Source organism: Ziziphus jujuba, chromosome 11, assembly GCF_031755915.1.
Source record: "Ziziphus jujuba cultivar Dongzao chromosome 11, ASM3175591v1".
NCBI classification, from domain to species: Eukaryota; Viridiplantae; Streptophyta; class Magnoliopsida; order Rosales; family Rhamnaceae; genus Ziziphus; species Ziziphus jujuba.
In genome coordinates, this window is record NC_083389.1 from 25,403,777 (window position 1) to 25,428,037 (window position 24,261).

General features: G+C 36.7%; 2 pseudogenes; both read right to left on the reverse strand.

Annotated features, from left to right (window-relative positions):
* Positions 1-597: 597 nt before the first annotated feature.
* On the reverse strand, positions 598-2,753 carry LOC125420556 (photosystem I P700 chlorophyll a apoprotein A2-like; annotated as a pseudogene).
* A 38-nt stretch (positions 2,754-2,791) lies between these two features.
* LOC132800041 (photosystem I P700 chlorophyll a apoprotein A1-like) overlaps positions 2,792-24,261 on the reverse strand; it is a 36,584-nt pseudogene continuing 15,114 nt past the window's right edge.

Here is a 24,261-nt window from a genome sequence, read left to right on the forward strand (position 1 = left end):
GAAAAGACGAGTAGGAAACTAAAGGGCAAACAAGGATTGAATGCACCCCTCGACCATATCAATACAAATAGGATAGCCCATTTATATAGAATGGTAAAGGTGATCTCTATGGTCATCAATCATAGAAATGAATAGAAAAACGAAGAGATAGTTTAATCCTTACCAACTCGATCTTGTTGCTCCGGGCAACAAACATGCATAAACCATTTCACGAAGTATGTGTTCGGATAAACCGAAGTCTCGATAGTTGGCTCTTAGTCTTCTGGTCGAAAAACAACGTCAATGAAGGCATGTAAGTGCACTATTATGGGGTTGGGATTGTAACTTTCCATGAATTTCCCATTTTTCACTCAACGACTGAACTTTGCTTATTCCTTTTTTTGAGGATCGACGAATCAAATGATATTTTTGTTCCAATTTTTGCCTCTTCTTCTCCCTCTGAAACAAAATTTTTCTTGCCATAATGGTTCAATTCCTATTAGTTTAGTTTCAATGATACAAGTCAGATCCTAGACATAGAAATCTAAGAAGGTAGTCCCCTTTCTCCACCAAAAGAAATGATATTATCGAGGATAATACAACATATAAAAAAAAGAATTAACCAAATTTGCTTGATGTAGAGGCAATCAAGAAAGCCGCATAAGTGAATATATAACCTACAGAAAAGTGGGCTAACCCAATGAATCTTGCTTGCACAATGGAAAGAGCCACCAGTATATCTCTCCATCGAATCAAATTAGCCAAAGGTGTTCGTTCATGAGCCCATGCTAAAGTTTCAATCAATTCCTGCCAATATCCACATCATAAAATTTAGAACATAAACCCAGTAGCCCAAACAAGATGTCTAAAAAAAAAAAATCCATGCCCAAACTGATAAACTATTCATACCAAAAGGGTTATATCCATTGGTAAGTTGTGAAGAGTTTACCCATAAATAATCTTTTAGCCATCCCATCAAATAAGTGGAAGACTCATTAAATTGTGAAACGTTACCCTGCCATAATGTGATGTGCTTCCAATGCCAATAAAAAGTCACCCATAGAATGGTATTTAACATCCAGAAAACCACCAAATAAAATGTGTCCCAAGCTAAAATATCACAAGTACCACCTCGTCCCGGACCGTCACAAGGAAAACTATAACCAAAATCCTTTTTGTCTGGCATTAACTTGAACCACGTGCATTTTAAAGCCCATTTTACTTAGATAGGTGTAGTTGTATGTAAACCTAAAGCAATAGCATGATGAACCAAGAAGTCTTCGGGTCCTATTGTTAAGAATAGTGAATTACTATTCTTATTAACAACATTTAACCAACTAGGCAACCATATGCTTCGACCTACATTGAACATGAGACCATTCGTTGAAGATAAAAGTACATCGAACCCATGTGAAATTTTACCATGAGCTGATTGTCCATTGGACAAATATAGATTCGATCAAGATTCGTTTCTCCGGAATACCAAAAGCAAGCATGACATCATTACAAACATAAAGTCCCAAAGTATGGCCCCAGAAAGAGGCTGGCCTAACTTAAATGGGATATAATGGCTTCTTTATGGTCTAACATTCTTGGCAATACATTATCCTCAATCTGTTTCGGCTTGTAATCTCTAATAAAATATAGCTCCATGAGCAAAAGCCCTTGTCATGATGAATCCTACGATGTATTGGTGATGAGAATATAAAGCAGTTTCAGTAGTAAAGTCTTATGCTATGAACGCATAAGCAGGTAAAGAGTACATGTGTTAAGGGACCAAGGAAGTAATAACCCTTAAAGAGGTTAGAGCAAGCCCTAATTGAAAATGAATCAAATTATTTATTGTGTCATAAAAACCCTTATGTCCACGCCCCAATGGCCCCCACCCCCCAGAGGAATATGTGCTTCTAAAAGATTTTTTTTTACTATGCCCAATCCTGAAATTAGTTCTATACATATGACCAGCAATAAGAAAAATAAATGCAATAGCTAAATGATGATGAGCAATATCAGTCAGCCATAAACTTTGTGTTTATGGATGGGATCCTCTGAGAAGGGTTAGAATGGTAGTTCTGGCCCCTTAGGAGGTACCAAATAAATGACTACTTGAATCGGGGTTTTAAGCATAAAGATTCCACTAACCTGTAAAAAGTGGGCCTAATCCTTAGGGGTACGGTAATACATCTAAGAAATTATTCTAGTGAACGTATTCCCCCTGGCTCCCGGAATAGCGACATTCACTAAATGTCCTGTCCAAGCCAAGGAACTTACTTCGAATAGTCTTGATAAATGATGATTGGGGCACAATTTGGCACTTTTAAACCATGAAACGCTCGGTTTCCACGTTGGTTGTAGGTGTAACCAACTGGCTATTAAAGATATGGTAGAAAGAAATAATAGGAAAGGAGTTCCATTATAAAGATCTCCATTAGTATGTAAACCGATTGTATACCACCATTGATAAACACTAGAATAAGCAATATTCATTGGGCTAAGAGCACCCCCCCCCCCCCCCCCCCCCCGCGTAAAAGTCTTACCTGTACCCATGCCTCAAAGTTTCCTTACTGAGCCACATGAAATAGATTTCCAGAAGTCCACAGAAAAATAATTGCTAATTACCTAAAATGGCAAGCAAAAATATTCTGATAAAGACGCTCCTCGATAATATCATCATGACTTTCGAAGTCATGTGCGGTAGCAATACCAAACCAAATACGGCCAGTAGTGGGGTCCTGAGATAAGCCTTGGATAAACCTTGGAATTCTTAATGCCATAATGCCTTTCAAATCCTCCTAGCCATTATCCTACTATATTAATTCTTGTTAAGAAGAATGCCCACGTTGTGGCAATTCCACCCATGTCCTTGGACAATGCTCAAGGCTCTACACTGAGTAGTAAGAGCAACTTTTAATTTAGTATGAGCCCAAACGATGGATTCAATAAGTTCTTGCCAATAACCACGCTTGCTGAATATAAACATTAGACTAAAAGCCCATACAAAATGAGCACCTAGGAAAAAAGGTCATATGCAAATAATGAAGAACCATAGGACTGAATTACCTAGGATGCCAATGCCCATAAGAAATCATGGAGCCACCCATTAATCGTAATGGAACTTTGCACAAAGTTGCCTCCCATGATATGAGTTACCATTCCTTGATCACTTATACTACCCGAAACATCTGACTGCATTTTCCAACTGAAATGAAATATTAGTACCGAAATTGAATTATACATCCAGAATAGCCCTAAGAAGACATGATCCTAAGCGGATACTTGACATGTCCCCCCCTTCTAGGCCCATCACAAGTGAAACAAAAACTAAGATTTGCTTTATCTGGTATCAAACGTTAACCACTAGCAAATAGAACACCTTTCACAAGTATCAATACCGTCACATGAATGGCAAATGCATGAATGTGATGTACCAAAAAATCGGTGGTTCCTTGTGGAATAGGTAACAAAGCAACCTTGCCACCCACGGCCATTGAATCACCACCCCCCAAGTTAAACCGATACTTATTGTTGAACAAGGGGCCATTGCGCTAGGTGCTAAAGCATGGGTGTTTTGTATCCATTGAGCAAAGACAGGTTGTAATTGTATAGCAGTATCTGAAAAGATATCTTGGGGATGCCCTGAAGCGCTTATAGTGTCATTATGAATATACAAACCAAAATTATGAAAGCCTAAAAATATACATACCTAGTTGGTATGTGATATGATTGCATCACGATGTCTAAGGACACGATATAATAGATCATTGTATCTAGTAGTTGGATCATAGTCTATTACCATAAAAATGGCTGCATGCGCAGCAGCACCAACTATGAGAAATCCACCAATCCACATGTGATGTGTGAATAACGAAAGTTGTGTACCATAGTCAGTAGCTAGATATGGATAAGGGGGCATTGAATACATATGGTGAGCTACAACAATGGTTAAAGAGCCCAACATAGCTAGGTTAATAGATAATTAAGCATGCCATGATGTTGTTAGGATCTCATATAGACCTTTATGACCTTGGTCGGTAAATGGGCCTTTATAAGACTCTAAAATATCTTTTATGCCATGACCAATGCCCTAGTTGGTCCTATACATGTGGTTTGCTATTAGGAAAAAATTTGCAATAGCTAAATGATGGTGTGCTATATCGGTCAACCATAGACCCCTAGTTACTGGACCAAATCCTCCAGGAAAGGTAAGAAATTCTGCATATTTTAACCAATTCAAGGTGAAAAAAGGGGTTGCTCCCTCAGAAAAACTGGGATAAAGTTGAGCCAAAAGATCCTGATTCAAGACAAATTCATGAGGAAGTGGAATCTCTTTAAGATCTACTCTAGCATTTAGAAATTGATTAATCAGTATAGATACATGTACTTGATGCCCTACCCAAGAAAGATACCCAAAGCGGAAGCCCAGGTTATGAGGCTTTTAAAGAAAACTATAATTTCAGATACTTAGATGGAGGTAAACGAAGCCCCGAGCCCACCTCTTCTTCCATAGGCAACTCGAAAACTACCGCTAATGAACTGGTAGCAAAATGAAAGTAGAATTGGGAATGGTGCTTGCTAGGAATGAAGCAAAGATACTTAATAAATAAAAGGACTTTTCTGATGCTCAGGAAGAAATGGAAATTCCACTCAAAAGAGAGAGATTATGTACAAGATTTGGACCGGAAAGTCAAATCCTTAGAATGGAGATTCATAAGGATAGCAAAAGTGGGACTTTAGCACTTTCACAAAGGAGGTTTGTTGAGAAGTTGCTTTAGTTGTTTGGCATGAACAAGACAAAGCCAGTGAAAACACCATTAGCACCTCACTTGTTGTTGTCTTCTGAACAATCCCAAAGTCGGAAGAGGAAAAGAAGATGATGAATCGAGTTCCTTATGCGAGCCTTGTGGGAAGCTTGATGTTTGCCATGGTATGTGCTAGATCGGATATTGCTTATTCAGTTGGTGTTCTAAGTCGGTTTATGGCGAATCCAGGTAAAGCTCGTTGGGAGGCCACCAAGTGGGTCCTTCGTTATTTGAGAGGCACAAGTGGTTATTCAATGTATAGAAAAAGTTTTGAACTCATGCATGGTATTTTGATGCCCAGTGATCTCAATAAACGGAGATGCGAATCCACCCGGATCCGTACAACCGAAAACCCACTGGTCATTAAAGAGGTGTGTGCATGAGAGAGAAAATGGCCGGGTTTTGTTGTATTATTTGCTGGCTTTACTGTATTTTGTTGAGTTGGCTTTTTCTCTTTCCTCCAAGCAAGGGCAACGTGTGGGACTCCATAATAATCTAATTTGGCATCCTACAAAGCATATAGAAGCTGATTTGGAGCTCAAATTGGTTAAAGTCAACTTAGTCAAAGAGCTAGTATTCTAGTTTCCAAATTTGATTCCTATTTTTATTTTAGGAAATTACCTTTACATTTGGTTTTTATTTATTTTTTTTTCTGGAAAATTAAGTTTAGGAAAGTTATTATTTTATTATTTTCATTGTAAATTAATTAATTCCTAATTCAAAATAAGGGAATTAATTAATCCAAATTAGATTACGAAAGGGTGTGAAATTAGGCAATTTTCTAATTGGATTCCATGTTGCCAAAATTTCCTAATCCGTTTAGGGTTTTATTTTGTTCATTCAAAGCCTATTCAAAGGCTTATTTTCAATGAGAAATCAAGCTTGAATTTTATACAGAAAATTATTTGTGAGATTGAATTCTCTTTTTCTCTTTGAACACCTAAAACATCATTAGCGAATGAGTGTTTTAGTTTGACTTATCAATAGGAAATCCATCGCCTATTGTGGCGTTTCCATTATATACCAAGGTTTCTAATCACAGGTTGGTTAGGGGTCAAGGTGACCATTTGAACTTGAACATAATTAGATCTGGGCTAATATAATATAGGTTTAGGAGCAGGCCATCCTAGGTTCGTATCATTTGGTATTAGAGCCAAATTTTGTTCAGGTTTGATCTATCTTTATTTTCTTTCTTTGTTTTTGTGTTAATCTGAATTTTTAGCATTAGGTTTGATGTGATTCTACCAGATCTTGCTCAACCAATAACCCGCTGGGATGCTGACCCGACACGGATAAAGACCAAGCCAATCACAAGAGCTCAAATTAAGAGATTTAAGGATAACCTAGAAGTATTTATACATGGGGTAATCAATTATCAATAGAGCTTGTCCATACTAGAAGGTACAAAGCCTATTCTAATCATTCAAGTGGTGGAAGCCGATATGGACCCGGGTAGCAATTTTGGTGCAAATATGGACACCGAGTAGCATGAAATGGTTCCAACTCTTTATGGATTCAATACATATGTCTAAGAGGATATGGAATCAAGTCAATCCAGCTTTAAATGCATTCAAAAAAGGGTTGCACGGACAACTTCAAATTTGGCCTATTTCGATTGTATTTTGTGCTGTCTTTACTGTATTTTGCTGAGTTGGCTTTTTCTCTTTCCTCCAAGCAAGGGCAACGTGTGGAACTATATAATAAGCTTATTTGGCATCCTAAAAAGCATATAGAAGCTGATTTGGAGCTCAAAGAGGTTAAAGATAGGTCAAAGTCAACTTAGTCAAAAAACTAGTATTTTAGTTTCCTAATTTGATTCTACTTTTTGTTTTAGGAAATTAGTCTTTTATTTTGATTTTTATTTATTTATTTTCTGGAAAAATAAGTTTAGGAAAGTTATTATTTTAGTATTTCAATTTTAAATTAATTAATTCCTATTCAAAATAAAGGAATTAATTAATCCAAATTAATTTAGGAAACTAGGAAAAATTAGGCACTTTCCTTTTATCTACTTTCTTTTTCTCCACACTTTGAGTCCGATTTGGAATTAATTTTTTTAGGGTTTTTACTTTGTAATATTAGCCTATTTAAAGGCTTATTTTCAATGAGAAATCAAGCTTGAATTTTATACAAAAAATTATTTGTGAGATTGAATTCTCTTTGTTCTTCTGAACACCTAAAACACCATTAGTGAATGAGTGTTTTAGTTTGACTTATCAATAGGCCTTCCATCACCTATTGTGGCATCTTCATTATATAGCAAGGTTTCTAATCACAGGTTGGTTAAGGGTCAAGGTCACCATTAGAACTTGAACATAATTAGATCCGGGCTAATATAATACGGGTTTAGGAGCAGGTCGTCCTAGGTTCGTATCATTTGGTATAAGTGCCAAATTTTGTTCAGGTTTGATCTATCTTTATTTGCTTTAGTTGTTTGTGTGTTATTATGAAATTTTAGCATTAGGTTAAGGTTGCATCCATCCCATACACGTTCTGCATCTTAAAAAAAATATACAAAAAAATTCATTCCTAGTTGAATTAGGATTTCCTAGTTTTATCGTATTTTTGTTTCCTAGTTTGTTGGTTGTCTTTTATCATTGTTCTTGTTAATTTGGTTTTTGTTGATTTTTCTTTGCTGTTTCAGTCTTCAATATTTACATTCATATATTAAAAAAAAAGAAAAAAAAAGAAGGGTGTGCGGCAACATATAAAAAAAATAAAAATAAAAAAGCTGCACTTTTGTTTTTATTGGAGGCCACGAGTTTGGTGGATTTTTGGTGTGGAATTGCAATTTTTAGTGTTGATATTTGCTACTGCAGTTGTTTTATGATCTGTGAGTGAAAATAAAAAAAAGAAAAAAAGAAAAAAAAAAGAACAAGAACAACCCAAAAAAAAAAAAAAAAATTCGGTTTGTTGGAGTTTGATTTGTTTGCTGGAAATTTGTTGGAGCTGCTGGTTTGTTGATTATTTATTCAATATTTGAGATGCTAGAGAATTATTTTCGCTGCTGGATATTTGGAATTTTGGGTGCTTATATTTTTGGATTAAAATCAGATAAAGGAATTGATACAAAAACTTGAATTAAAAGAACAACAACCAACACTATTCTATATTTTTGTTCTCTTTGATTCTTGTTCATGTTTGAATTTCTTTTTCTATAATTTTATTCTTGAACTCAGAATCTATTACCATCTGGTCCAGTTCTTCAAAATTCCAAAGTTTTCTCATGAATTTGCCTTATTTTACCTAGAAAAGTTGAAAACTAGGTTTTGTTGAATTCCTTCGGTATTGCCTTTTTTTTTTTTTTTTGCTGCTGTTTTGTTGATAAGTTTAATTAAAACATACTTGTGATCTAATTGCTATTTTTTGGTGTTTTAATTAGAACTTTGAGATAATTCATTGAGAGGAAAAAGGCGAGAGAGTGTGAGCACAAAAGAGGGTTAAAAGCCGAAATTAGTGTGCAAACACGAGTGTTGAGTTCTTATATTGAGTGAAACACGTGTGGGAGTGAATCTCGTGAGAATTTATTTTATTTTTGTATTATTCGTACTAACATGGCAGATTCAAGGGTGAGAAGAGGAGATCCACCTTTGAGAATTAATGAAGAAGAGTCCATAGGATTTAAAGGTGATTTCCGAGCTATAGGGAGTGGTGAGCAAACGGACATGAGGGCTATATTGGAGCAATTACAGTGGATGAATGCCCGATTTGACCATTTAAATCAAAAGATGGATAGGTTAGAAACATCCCAAGGAGTGCCCAATATAAGGTTGGATGCTCATGGAGGTCGAGGTCGAGGAGGCCGAGGGCGACCAAGAGAGGAACTCGGGGAAAGTAACTTCAGAGATGACTTTGAAGAAGGAATGGATGAAACACTTGCTGTCCAAGAGAGTCTAGGCCGTGGGAGGCATAGGAGAGATGATGTAGATAATGATGTTGGCAACATCAAGGTAAACATCTCACCATTCATGGGTAAAAGTGATTCGGAAGCATTTTAGGAATGGGAAGAGAGAATGGAGATGATCTTTGATTGTCCTAATTATTCGGAGGCTAAGAAGGTGAAATTGACAGCAATGGAGTTTGGCCATTATGCATTACAATAGTGGACCAATAAGGAAAAGACCCGAAGGAGAGTTGGTGATGACTTGATCACTACATGGCGACAAATGAAAGGAGCCATGAGGAATCGGTTCGTATCATCACATTATCATAGGTTGTTGCATCAAAGGCTTCAATCCCTATCTTAAGGAAGTAAGTCTCCGGAGGATTAGTACAAGGAGATGGAGATGCTTATGATGAGGTTAAGTATGAATGAGGATAGAGAAGCAACTATGGCAAGGTTCCGTGGTGGTTTGAATCATGAGATAGCCAATCAACTCGAATTGCAACAATATGTGGAATCGGAGGAGATGTTGCATGTGGCTATTAAGCTTGAGCATCAATTCAAGAGGAGCGGTGTCAACTCACGGTTTGGAGGTGTTTCCAAAAGTGGAAGATCAATTCCAAGTGGCTGGAGAAGCAATCCTACCAATGAAAGCAAGCCAAAGCTGAAGGTGGGGGAAGAAAGCTCCAATCGGCCAAAGAAGGAGCATAAAACCGAATCTGTCCAAATCCATAAAAATGAGGTAAAATCTAATCCTAAGGTCAAGAGAAATAATTTGTTTTAAGTGCCAGGGATGAGGACATATCACAAGCCAATGCCCGAATTGAAGGATCATGGTGCTGAAAGGCAATGGTGAGCTAGAATCGAAAAGTGAGGAAAGTGAGGATGAAGCCAAGCAAGAGGAGGAGGACTTGGAGGATGAACCCGAAACCTTGCAAGCATCCAATGCCAAATTAAACTTGGTTTCTAGGAGAGTACTTGCTGCATACAAAGATGAGGATGAAATTCAAAGAGAGAACATCTTCCACACCCGATGTGAAATTCAAGGTAAGATTTGTAGTATGATTATTGATAGTGGAAGTTGTACAAATGTAATTAGCAATCTTGTAGTTGATAAATTAGGCTTAACCACTACTAAAAATCCAAAACCTTATAGATTACAATGGCTTAATGATAGTGGTGAAATAAAAGTGAATAAACAAGGCAAGGTAGAATTTAACATAGATAAATATGTGGATGTTGTTTTGTGTGATGTTGTGCCTATGCATGTCGGACATATTCTATTAGGTAGACCATGGCAATCTGATAAATATGCTACTCATTTTGGTAGAGAGAATTGTATTGTTTTTAGATTCAAAGGCAAGAAGGTCAAGCTGGAGCCATTAACTCTAAAGGAAGTATATAGCGACCAATTACAAATCCAACAAAAGAGGGAGGCCGAAACACTCAAGGAGAAGGCTAGTATGGCTTTACCATCCCTCCAAGAAGGTAAATACGAGCTTGATGTCCAAGGTAAGTCCTCTAAAATCCAGGTTAAGTGGAAAAATTTAAACAAATTCGAGAGTGAGAAAATTGGAGCAAACGCCGAGAGTGATGCAAAATTCAATGAATCCGTGAGTGCGAAAGGAAAAGAAAGAAAAGAGAGGAAAAATAGAAATTTTTATCTTAGCTTTGGTGATGTTAATAAAGTACTTATGAATAAGAAATCATTGCTGGCCATGAATATTAAAGATACTTATTTAAAGATGTTTTTGTTGAATAGAACTTTATCTGTATTATTGAAAGCTTTACTTAATGGAAATTTGAAAATTTGGGAGAGATTATTTACTAAAATTAAAAAGTGTGATGAACTTGTATTTCTAGTATTTTTTGTGATAGTGTTTGACCCAGGAGATTGGTTTTGGTTTCAACCAAGAAAGGAGAGGTTCCTCGAATAAAAAAAAAGGTCCAAGCCTATGCCGCATGTGGACGGATCTTTTCAAGTTTTGGAGCCGAATAACAAGAATGCCTACAAGCTTGATTTACCAGGTGAGTATAACATGAGTGCTGCATTTAATATTTCTAATTTGTTCCCTTTTTCTGCAGGTGATGATCTAGATTTGAGGACAAATCCTTTTCAAGAGGAGGGGAATGATGTGATTCCGCTCGAGCATGCTCAACCGATAACCCGCTGGGGTGCTGACCCGACACGGATAAAGACCGGGCCAATCATAAGAGCTCAAATTAAGAGATTTAAGGATAACCTGGGAGTATTTATACTGGGGTAATCAATTCTCAACAGAGCTTCTCCATACTAGAAGGTACAAAGCCTATTCTAAGCATTCAAGTGGTGGAAGCCGATACGGATCCGGGTAGCAATTTTGGTGCAAATATGGACACCGAGCAGCATGAAATGGTTCCAACTCTTTATGGATTCAATACATATGTCTAAGAGGATATGGAATCAAGTCAATCCAGCTTCAAAGGCATTCAAAAAGGGGTTGTACGGACAGCTTCAAATTTGGCATGTTTTTACTGTATTTTGTGCTGTCTTTATTGTATTTTGCTGAGTTGGCTTTTTCTCTTTCCTCCAAGCAAGGGAAACGTGTGGGACTGCATAATAAGCTTATTTGGCATCCTAAAAAGCATATAGAAGCTGATTTGGAGCTCAAAGAGGTTAAAGATTGGTCAAAGTCAACTTAGCCAAAAAGCTAGTATTTTAGTTTCCTAATTTGATTCTACTTTTTCTTTTAGGAAATTAGTTTTTTATTTTGATTTTTATTTATTTATTTTCTGGAAAAATAAGTTTAGGAAAGTTATTATTTTAGTATTTTAATTGTAAATTAATTAATTCCTAATTCAAAATAAAGGAATTAATTAATCCAAATTAGTTTAGGATATAGGAAAAATTAGGCACTTTCCTTTTTTCTACTTTCCTCTTCTCTACATTCTTTTTCTCCACACTTTGAGTCCGGTTTTGAATTAATTTTTTTACGATTTTTCCTTTGTAATCTTAGCCTATTTAAAGGCTTATTTTCAATAAGAAATCAAGCTTGAATTTTATACAAAAACTATTTGCGAGATTAAATTCTCTTTGTTCTTTTGAACACCTAAGACACCATTAGTGAATGAGTGTTTTAGTTTGACTTATCAATAGGCCTTCCATAACCTATTGTGGCATTTCCTCTCTTTTCTTTCTTTTCCTTTCTCATTCACGGATTCATTGAATTTTGTATCACTCTCGGCATTTGCTCCAATTTTCTCACTCTCGAATTTGTTTAAATTTTTCCACTTAACCTGGATTTTAGAGGACTTACCTTGGACAGCAAGCTCGTACTTACCTTCTTTGATGGATGGTGAAGCCATTAATGCCATACTAGCCTTCTCCTTGAGTGTTTCGGCCTCCCTCCTTTGTTGGATTTGTAATTGGTCGCTATATACTTCCTTTGGAGTTAATGGCTCCAGCTTGACCTTCTTGCCTTTGAATCTAAAAACAATACAATTCTCTCGACCAAAATGAGTAGCATATTTAGCAGATTGCCATGGTCTACCTAATAGAATATGTCCGGCATGCATAGGCACAACATCACACAAAACAACATCCACATATTTATCTATGTTAAATTCTACATTGGCTTGTTTATTCACTTTTATTTCACCACTATCATTAAGCCATTGTAATCTATAAGGTTTTGGATGTTTAGTAGTGGTTAAGCCTAATTTATCAACTACAAGATTACTAGTTACATTTGTACAACTTCCACTATCAATAATCATACTACAAATCTTACCTTGAATTTCACATCAGGTGTGGAAGATGTTCTCTCTTTGAATTTCATCCTCATCTTTGTATGCAGCAAGTACTCTCCTAGAAACCAAGTTTAATTCGGCATTAGATGTTTGCAAGGTTTCGGGTTTATCCTCCAAGTCCTCCTCCTCAAATGATACGAACCTAGGACGACCTGCTCCTAAACCTGTATTATATTAGGCCGGATCTAATTATGTTCAAGTTCTAATGGTGACCTTGACCCCTAACCAACCTGTGATTAGAAACTTTGGTATATAATGATGACACCACAATAGGTGATGGAAGGCCTATTGATAAGTCAAACTAAAACACTCATTCATTAATGGTGTTTTAGGTGTTCAGAAGAACAAAGAGAATTCAATCTCACAAATAATTTTCTGTATAAAATTCAAGCTTGATTTCTTATTGAAAATAAGCCTTTAAATAGGCTAAGATTACAAAGCAAAAACCTTAAAAAAATTAATTCACAACCAGACTCAAAGTGTGGAGAAAAAGAAAGTAGAGAAAAGGAAAGTGCCTAATTTTTCCTAGATTCCTAAACTAATTTGGATTAACTAATTCCTTTATTTTGAATTAGAAATTAATTAATTTACAATTGAAATACTAAAATAATGACTTTCCTAACCTTATTTTTCCAGAAAATAAATAAATAAAAATCAAAATAAAAGGCTAATTCCCTAAAACAAAGAGTAGAATCAAATTAGGAAACTAAAATACTAGCTTTTTGGCAAAGTTGACTTTGACCAATCTTTAACCTCTTTGAGCTCCAAATCAGCTTCTATATGCTTTTTAGGATGCCAAATAAGCTTATTATGGAGTCCCACATGTTGCCTTTACTTGGAGGAAAGAGAAAAAGCCAACTCAGTAAAATACAGTAAAGACAGCACAAAATACAGTAAAAACATGCCGAAATTTGAAGCTGTCCGTACAACCCCTTTTTGAATTCCTTTGAAGCTGGATTGACTTGATTACATATCCACTTATACATATGTATTGAATCTATAAAGAGTTGGAAACATTTCATGCTGATCGGTGTCTATATTTGCACCAAAATCGCTACCTGGGTCCATATTGGCTTCCACCACTTAAATGCTTAGAATAGGTTTTGTACCTTCTAGTATGGACAAGATCTGTTGAGAATTGATTACCCCATGTATAAATACTCCCAGATTATCCTTAAATCTCTTAATTTGAGCTCTTGTGATTGGCCCGGTCTTTATCCGTGTCGGGTCAGCAACCCAGCGGGTTATCGGTTGAGCAGGCTTGGGCGGAATCACATGAAGGTTAAGGTTGCTTCTATCATCATACATGTTCTGCATCTTTTAAAAGAACCAAAAAAAAAATAGAAATTCATTCCTAGTTGAATTAGGATTTCCTAGTTTTATCGTATTTTTGCTTCATAGTTTGTGGGTCCTTTTTTATCATTATTGTTGTTAATTTTGGATTTTATTGATTTTTATTTACTGTTTTAGTCTTAAATATTTGCATTCATATATTCAAAAAAGAAAAAAAAAAGGCCGAACAGATGTTAAAAAAAAAAAAACTACACAATTTGTATTTTGTTTGGGAGGTCACGGGTTTTGTGATTATTTGGTGTTGGAATTGCAATTTTGGTCTTGATTCTTGCTACTGCAGTTGTCATATGTGAGTAAAAAAAAAAAAAAAAAAAAAAAAGAAGAAAAGGCCGAATAAAAAAGAAATTCGGTTTGTTGAATTCGGTGTTGAAATTTGTTGCTGGAAATTTCTTGGAGCTGCTATTTTGTTAATTATTTATTCAATATTTGAAGTTGCTGGAGAATTATTTCTATTGCTGGATATTTGAATTTTGGGTGCTTAAATTATTTGGATTAAAATTAGATAAAGGATTTGATGCAAAACTAGAATTACAAGAACAACAACCAACACTATTCTTTAATCTTGTTTGAATTGATTCTTGTTTGTGTTTGAAATTATTTTTCTATAATTTTATTCTTGAATCCTTAATTTCTTACCATCTGCTCCAGTTCTTATTGATTCTGAAATTTTCCTCGTTAATTTGCCCTATTTTGCCTAGAAAAGCAGAAAACTAGGTTTTGTTAAATTCATTGGTATTGCTTGCTTTTTGCTACTGTTTTGTTAATAAGTTTAATTAAAACATACTTGTGATCCAATTACTGTTTTGTAGGTGTTTTAATTAGAACTTTGAGATAATTCATTAAGTGAAAAAAGGCAAGAGTGTGTGAGCTTAAAAGAGGGTAAAAGCCGAAACTAGTGTGAAAACAAGAGCGTCGAGACCTTGATTGAGTGAAACACTTAAAGAAGTGATTTTTGGTTAGAATTTATTTTATTTTACATTATTTATACTAACATGGCAGATTCAAGATTGAGGAGAGAAGATCCACTGCTAAGAATTAATGAAGAAGAATCCGTAGGATTCCATGGTGATTCCCAAGCTACGGGGATTGGTGACCAAACGGACATGAGGGCTATCTTGGAACAATTGCAGTGGATGAATGCTCAATTCGACCACATAAATAAGAGGATGGATAGAATAGAAACATCTCATGGATGACCAAATTTGAGGCAAGTGTTTCATGGAGGTCGAGGTCGACGAGGCTATGGACATCATAGGGAGGAGTATGAAGGAGGTAAATTTGGAGATGATTTCGAGGAAGGAATGGATGAAACATATGCTCTCCAAGAAAGACTAGGCCATGGGAGACATAGGAGAGAGGAGGCAGATGATGATCTTGGCAACATCAAGGTAAACATTCCACCTTTCATGGGAAAAAGTGACCCGGAGGCTTATTTGGAATTGGATGAGCGTATGGAGATGATCTTTGATTGTCAGAACTATTCAGAGGCTGGTGAAATTGGCAGCAATGGAGTTTGGTCATTATGCACTCCAATGGTGGACCAATGAGCAAAACACCCAAAGGAGAGTAAGTGATGAATTGATTAGTATGTGGCGACAAATGAAAGGAGCCATGAGGAAGCAATTCGTACCATCACACTATCATAGGTTGCTACATCAAAGACTTCAATATTTATCTCAAGGAAGTAGGTTCATGGATGAGGTTGAGCGTGAATGAAGATAGAGAAGCAACCATGGAAAGGTTTCTTGGTGGTTTAAATTGGGAAATAGCCAATCAACTAGAATTACAACAATATATGGAATTGGAGGAGATGTTGCATGTGGCTATTAAATTAGAGCATCAATTCAAGAGGAAGGGTGTAGGCTCACGGTTTGGGGGTGTTTCTAATAGTGGAAAATCAAATCCAAGTGCTTGGAGAAGTAATCCCACCTTTGAAGCAAGACAAAAACTGAAGCTAGGTGAAGAAAGTTCCAATCAGCCAAGAAAGGATGTAAAAGCCGAATCTGTCCAAGCACCAAAGACTGAGGTAAAATCTAATCCTAAACCTTCAAGATCAAGAGAAATTATTTATTTTAAGTGCCAGGGATGAGGACACGTCGTTAGCCAATACCCGAATAGAAGAATCATGGTGTTAAAGGGTAATGGTGAGCTAGAATCGGAAAGTGAGGATGAAGCCAAGCAAGAGGAGCAGAACTTTGAAGATGAAGCCGAAATCTTGCATGCATCCAATGCTGAATTAAACTTAGTTTCTAGGAGAGTGCTAGCTGTATACAAGGATGGGGACTAAGTTGAAAGAGAAAACATCTTCCACCCCTGATGTGAAATCTAAGGTAAGATTTGTAGTATGATTATAGATAGTGGAACTTGTACAAATGTAATTAGTAACATTGTGGTTGATAAATTAGGCTTAAAGTAAAATTTAGCATAGATATATATTAGGATATTGTTTTGTGTGATGTTGTGCCTATGCATGTCAAACATATACTATTAGGTAGACCATGGTAATTTCATAAAGATGCTACTCATTACGGTTGAGAGAATTGTATTATTTTTAGAATTAGAGGTAGGAAGGTCAAGCTGGAGCCATTGACTCTCAAGGCAGTGTATAGAGACCAACTGCAAATACAACAAAGGAGGGAGGTCAAAAAGCTCAAGGAGAAAGCTTGTATGGCACATACGGCCTCACCATCAATCCAAGAAGATAAGTTCGAGCTTGCTATCCTAGGTAAGCATTTTAAAACACAAATTGAATGGAAAAATCATGAGAAAGTCAAAAGTGGAGTGAAAAAAAAAGAGAAAGCTGAGAGAGAGGAAGAATGTGAGGTGGCCGAGAGAAAGGAAAAGTAAAAAAATTTATTTGAGTTTTGGGGATGTTAATAAGGCTATCTTGAGTAAGAAACCATTGCTGGTCATGAATTATAAAGATGCTTATTTAAAGATGCTTTTGTTGTTTAGAAATTTATCTGCATTGTTGAGAGCTTTACTTTATGGCAATTTGAAAATTAGGAAGAGATTATTTGTTAACTTTAAAAAGTGTAATTTTTACCATAATGAGCATGTATTTTTAGATTTTGTTGTGTTTGACCCAGGAGATTTGATTTGGTTGCACTTACAAAAGGAAAGGTTTCCAAAACAAAGAAAGTTAAAGCCTATGCCCCGCATGGATGGACCTTTTCAAGTTTTGGAGCTGATTAACCTACAAACTTGATTTAATAGGTAAGTATAATGTTAGTGCCACATTTAATGTTGCTAATTTATCTTTTTTTGCTGCAGGTGATGACCTTGATTTGAGGACAAATCCTTTTTAAGAGGAGGGGAATGATGCAAATTCACCCGAACCCACACAACCCGCTGAGGTGCTGACCCGATATGGAGGAAGACTGGGCCGATCACTAGGGCTCAAGCTAAGAGGTTTAAGGACAACCTTGATCCGTTATCTAGGGGGTAATTCATTCTCAAAAGTGTTGGAGTTTGGTGTGGTTTTGGGTTCACATGGCCAAGAGTGTTGTACACAAAGTGTTAGTCTTGTGCACAACCTTTGATTCAGTTTTTGGTTTGATGTTTGGGTGATTTTTGTGTTTGTTTTTAGTATGGTGATATTTAAGATTGTTAGGGTTTTGTTTTGAAGGAAAAAGAAGAAGATGAAGAAGAAAAGAAGATATTAGAGTTGGCCACACAAAACTAGACAGCACACTATTACATTTTTGGTTTTCATTCATTTGTTCTCTTTGAACACCTAAAACACCATTAGTGAATGAGTGTTTTTGTTTAACTTATCAATAGGAAATCCATCACCTATTGTGGCATCTTCATTAAGTACCAAGGTTTCTAATCACAGGTTGGTTAGGGGTCAAGGTGACCATTATAACTTGAACATCATTAGATTCGAGCAAACACAATACGGGTTTAGGAGTAGATCGTCCTAGGTTTGTATCACTTACCCTATTCCTTCGCCAGTGAGACATCTACTTAGTTCTACATCGGTACCTGGACACCCAATCCCATCCTCTATGACTAGAAAGACAGAGGGAAAGATAAAGATTCCTATTAGCTGAAAGTTAGTCTACAAGGTGAAGACTCTCTATCGTCAGATCGTTGGCACTTTGGCTCTACTTTCTCTGATGCCAAGAGTCAGAAAAGTCACCCATTTCCTTTCTTTCAGTCTCGCAGCTTCTTTTTCTTTATCAAAAGGAGAATCCATGATGGTTACAGTCTATGACAAAAGAATCCTTCCACCACTCAACACCTATGAAGTAGGCTAAACAACTAACAAAGCACGCATTGAAGGACGCTCACTGAGTCCTTCTATCAAAGGAAGCTTTCGCGGAGGGCACTTCGTATGTCCATCCTCTCCTCAGCCATTTTGGGTTAAGAAGATGTGAAAGTGCATTTCTCTCTATAAGAAAGGAACACTGTGCGATAGCAAAAAAATAGAAAAGAAAGCTCTTACTGCGCCAGAGAAGCAAGGAATGAGATTGCAATTTTGTTTAGCTTGAACAAATGAGTTAGGCATCCTTGTGTCTAATGCTTCCCAGCTTGACTTCCTTTACTTGCCTCCTAGCGCTTTAAGGTTTCTTTCTTTAATAGAAGTTCCTAAGGATGGTTGAAGACTATGGAATGCCATATAACCTATTAGATGTAGCCATCTCTTTCCTACCATTCTAGTATCTAGCTGGTAGCTCTTCTTTCTGGTTTTTAGGCAGCTTCCTATCCTATTAGCTATTAGCTCATAGCTCTCTTCTTGTACCTAGGTAGCTAGTGGTTAGGTTGTTATAGAGGAGCAGACACTGTCTTATCCACTTTAGTCTTTGCATTTTCTCTCTCTGTCTTTATCCAGGTACTTCTCTAGTATCAGCCGCAGCCGAAGCTAGTTTGTATAATCTGCCCTGGTTTTCCTATAGGGCTATACTAGCTTTCCTAGTTTTTTGGATTGCTATCTGAGTAGCTACTAATGAGCAGACGCATATGAGAAAATGAAGATGATAGCTTTAGCAGCTTCCTCTTGCCTCTTCTCCCATAGGGTTATAGCCCGATAGGCTAGCTGAGCCTGGTATTCTATCTGTAGGCGGGGAAATAGAATTTTTTATTTATTTATTGAGAAATGCTTCTAGGGCCTCTTTCTCATGAGCAAGTGAGCTTCGTCTATAGCTAGAGGAGCTCTAGTAAGCGCAGGGCCTACCTAAAGGAGGAAGAGAAGGCAATGAAAGACCGACAGAGCAAAATGCTGGAAAGGCTTCGGTTATAGCTAGAGAAGCTTGAGCGGAAAGCAGCTAATTCATAAAAAGGTAAGCAGTTCTTGAAGTAATGTGCTTTTCCTACCTAACCACAAGCCTAATTCCTTACCTGCCCTTATAACTTTCTTTACAAGGCAAGCAGCTTCCCTCATAGACGGTTATAACTCATGAACTAAAAAAATAAAGTAGTTTTTCCCCTACCCTGAATTCCTGCCTTTAGGAAGTACTAGATTCAGTCCTTTACCTTTCTATCTCTCTAGATAGAAAGTCCTCCACAGGATTAAGCACCCTTTAGAGTAAAACTAGTGTTGTTCTCTAGTTTATATGCTAGAGGGACATATCAATACTATACTATACCAGGTATTCGAACAGTAAAAAATCGAAGGAAATAAAAAAGGAACCTGCTATTAAAGCAAAAAGGGAAAAAGATCCATTAACTGCTATCATAGGTACTAGATTAAATAACATTATCACCAGGAGAATGTTAGTCAGAAGTCTAAGGACCCAGCTAAAATAGCTAGGAAAGGCTTAGTGTTGAAAACCTCGAAGGCTTTAGGAATTAGGCAACATAAAGATGCTAAACTATCACCTCTCTCTATGAATAAAGTGGAAGCCCAAGTTATAAGGCTTTTAAAGAAAACTATTTCAGATACTTACATGGAGGTAAACGAAGCCCTAAGCCCACCTTTTAATCCATAGGCTACTTGAAAACTACCCCTAGTGAACTGGTAGCAAATTGAAAGAAGAATTAGGAATTGTGCTTGCTAGGAATGAAACATCATACTTAAGAAATAAAAGGACTTTTTTTATGCTTAGGAAGAAATGGAAATTCCACTCAAGAGAGAGAGATTATGTACAAGATTTGGTTCGGAAAGTCAAATCCTTGGAATGGAGATTCAAAGGGATAGGAAAAGTGGGACTTTAGCATTTTCACAAAGGAGATTTGTTGAGAAGTTGCTTTAGTTGTTTGGCATGAGCAAGGAAAAGCCGGTGAAAACACCATTAGCACCACACTTGTTGTTGTCTTTCAAACAATCCCAAAGTCGGAAGAGGAAAAGAAGATGATGGATCGAGTTCCTTATGCGAGCCTTGTGGGAAGCTTGATCTTTGCCATGGTTAGTACTAGATTGGATATTGCTTATTCGGTTGGTGTTTTAAGTCGATTTATGGTGAATCCGGGTAAAGCTCATTGGGAGGCTGCCAAGTGGGTCCCTCATTATTTGAGAGGCACAAGTGGTTATTCAATATATAGCAAAAGTTCAGAACTCATGCATGCTTTTTTTGATGCCAGGTGATCTTGACTAAAGAAGGTCCACAATGGGTTATTTATTTCGATTTTGGAATGGTCCAATTAGTTTAGTTAGATGTCAAAGCTTCAATTGCCTCATGAATATGCTAGGGGCGTTGTCGACTACTGAGGCCAAGTATATGGCGTTGACGGAAGCTTGCAAGGAAGCGATGTGGCTTTAAAGAAATGGGTAGTATGTCTTGAATATGGAAGCATTAAAAATGTATGCACTCAACCCACTTGAGCAATGAAGTGAAAGGCTTTCCTTTAGAGTTTGATATGGTTTTCATCGTTGTCAACAGAAAAGAAAGAAGGGAGTGTTTTAATTTCCTTTGTTTGTTGACCGAATTCCATCTTTCTCAGTTACACGCCGATATTTTGCCTTTGTTTCAGCTTTCAAATTGCATAAAAGTTCAAGAGTAGGCCCAAACCGCTCCCCATTTCCATTTAACCACTGAAAAAACCTGCCAACTTAACAAAACAACTTCGACTTTAGGACAATCAATCGAATGGGTAAGGCCAAGGTAAGGGCCTTTTCTTAGTCCCTATTTAATTGCTTGCTTGACTGATTAAGGTGGCTTTCCTGTTGTTCCAGTCACTGTGGCTCCTACTTGAGCCGAAAAGTACAGAAGGCATAGAAGTGAGAAGTATAGTATAGATACGAAGGTACAAAAAATTGATAGGTTTCAAGTAAGGCAAGTAAGAGAAGGTTAGAGAGAACTGTTGCTTTGACATAACAAAAGAGAACAGTTTACCTTACAAAAGAATAGAAGTAGAATAAATAGATATACGTGAAATAAGCCCTATTCTTCCTTTCCAATGGCCAATTCACCATTTCACTTACTTACTAAATACTGGCTTGAACAAAGTAGCAGTAGAAAAGCAAATAGAGAGAGTACAAGAAAGAACTAAATAGGTGTAAAGTTTGGAGTAGCGAAGAGGCTTTGATGATGAAGTGAAATTACAAAGTAGATTGATCATGGCCCTCCAAATCATTTTTCTACTATACGAGCATAAACAATAATCATTTAGAATACCTGCACTACAAGAAATTTGATGATTTCTAGCCCAGGATCAACCCGCATCAAGATATTGTCCTCTTTGGCCCAGTCCGTCGGGCCTCAAGGTTTTATAGTCAAAACGCGTCTTGAAGGGAAAGGGAGCCCCACGCTTATAAGGCGTGCTTAACTCTCCTTTCCAATCGATGTGGGATATTGGAATATTACACACCCATCCTTCCCCCTCCTGGGGCCCAGAGTCCGTCCTGGCACACCAATCTGGGTTAGGCTCTGATACCAAAATGGGAAGAACGTAAAGTATAACAACAAGAAGAAGAAATTTAAGAACAGAGTAGAATAAGATTAAGCGGAAGGAAATGAAAATGACAAAATATAGGATAAATAGGCGGCAAGGCCAGCCAAGTATAATAAAAATGAAAAATAATAAATGATTAAATGAAAATGACAATATTGAGGCGGTATAACCAGCCAATCAATATATATGAAAATAAAATAATTAAATGAAAACAAATGAATGATATGAATGCTTACTTGATTACGAAGAACCAAAATGTTACAAGCACTCACTCTCAGAATAAATAAATTGATTACAGAAGATTTTTTGGGATAGAAGAAGAAGATTGAGAAAAGAGGAGAAATCTGCCAGAAACTCTCTAAACTCTCTCTTAACTTCAGTAGGAAAAAACCTTCAAAACAAAAAACTTGGATGGGTGTGTAATATCCCAATATCCCACATCGATTGGAAAGGAGAGTTAAGCACGCCTTATAAGCGTGGGGCTCCCTTTCCCTTCAAGACGCGTTTTGACTATAAAACCTTGAGGCCCGATGGACTGGGCCAAAGAGGACAATATCTTGATGCGGGTTGAGCCTCGGCTAGAAATGGTATCAGAGCCTAACCCGGATTGGTGTGCCAGGACGGACTCTGGGCCCCAGGAGGGGGAAGGATGGGTGTGTAATATCGCAATATCCCACATCGATTGGAAAGGAGAGTTAAGCACGCCTTATAAGCGTGGGGCTCCCTTTCTCTGATACCAAAATGGGGAGATAGATCGGAACACTTATGGGCTCTGATACCAAAATGGGGAGAACGTAAAGTATACACTTATGATACCAAAATGGGGAGAACGTAGAGTATAACAACAAGAAGAAGAAATTTAAGAACAAAGTAGAATAAGATTAAGCGGAAGGAAATGAAAATGACAAAATATAGGATAAATAGGCGGCAAGGCCAGCCAACTATAATAAAAATGAAAATAAATAATAAATTGAAAATAAATAATAAATGATTAAATGAAAATGACAATATTGAGGCGGTATAACCAGCCAATCAATATATATGAAAATAAAATAATTAAATGAAAACAAATGAATGATATGAATATACAAGGGAGTGCGTAAAGTATGAAGAACAGAAGATGAAATAGACAGAGTATGAATATGGAAGCAGAAGGAAATGAAAATGACAAAAGTTTAAGGCGGCAAAGCTAGCCAAGTATAATGAGATGAAAATAACTAAATGATTAAACTAATTAAATAAAAATATAAAAATATTGAAGGCGGTATAACCAGCCAAGCAATATGAAATGAATGATTAAAATAAATGCTTAAAATAAATAAATGAAAATAATGAAATGTATGAATGCTTACTTTATTACGAAGAACCAGAGTGTTATAAGCACTCAACACTCAGAATACACTCAGAATAAATAAATTGATTACAGAGTTTTTTGGGATAGAAGAAGATTGAGAAAAGAGGAGAAATCTGCCAGAAACTCTCTAAGCTCTCTCTGTCTTCAGTAGTAAAAAACTCTTGGAAGAAAAACTTCCAAAAGAAAAAACTTGATTTTGGAATGGGAATGGGGCTCCTTTAAATAGGCAAAGGAGGACTCGATTCCTGTTGATGAATAGTTGATTGAAACAGTGATTGAACAGTGCTTTGTCGGGAACAGTTGATTGAACAGTGATCTGCTTTCGGCTCCTTTTACTGTTCATGAATAGTGATTGAACAGTAAGTCTCGTGATCTGCTTTTGTGAGTGGAATTTTGAAAGTAACTTGGTACTATCAAAGATTCCTGGTGTTGATTATGACTCAGGCTTCCAACATGTTGTTGATGTAGTGATCTTCTTCGTCTCCAAACTGGTAGGTATCATCTTCATCGGGGTCGATTTCTATGTCTTCTTCTGATTCTTGATTATTGTCTGTATTAATGATTCTTTGTTTTTTGAACATTTTATAATAAATAGCAGCAAGGTCGGGATACATTGTTTTGTAATGAAAGGATGTGAAGACATCATTCCAAACATAACGGAATCCATGATGTAAATATATTTTTGTATATTGATTTTCTTTTGCCAAAAAATATTTTTGAGTAATGTGTTGGAGATTAAAATTGTCTCCATACACTGCAGCTCTCCAATGGCGTAGCTGTTTTGTGATTGGACTGGAACATCTTCGTACCTGTTCGTCTTGGCGGAAATGATTAGTAGCATATTTTGATTTTTCAAAAGTGATTAGGTGGCGTGCTGGTTCCCATCCATGAATCCATTCGGGGGGAGTGGATGTGATGTGAACAGCAATATATCCTTGTTGTTTTAATGGTGCTGAATGGTGAGGTAAAAAGAGGCAGGTAATGGCCATTTTGATTAGTTCAGTATAGTTTTGGGCTTGATCGGTATAGGTGAATATAATGGTACCAACTAATCCCCAATCAAAGAGGGTAGCCCAAGTGATTGTTTTATTTTGAAAATTGAAATTATGAAAGGTTGGGGCATATAGGCCAACACGGTAAATACAATAACTGATTTGGTGAGGACAACCAACATGATTGAGGGGTATATTTTCAGGGTCACATGTGGTACATTTGATATTGGAAGGATGCAAAGCAGCTTCCGAATATACATACATACCACGGGGGCA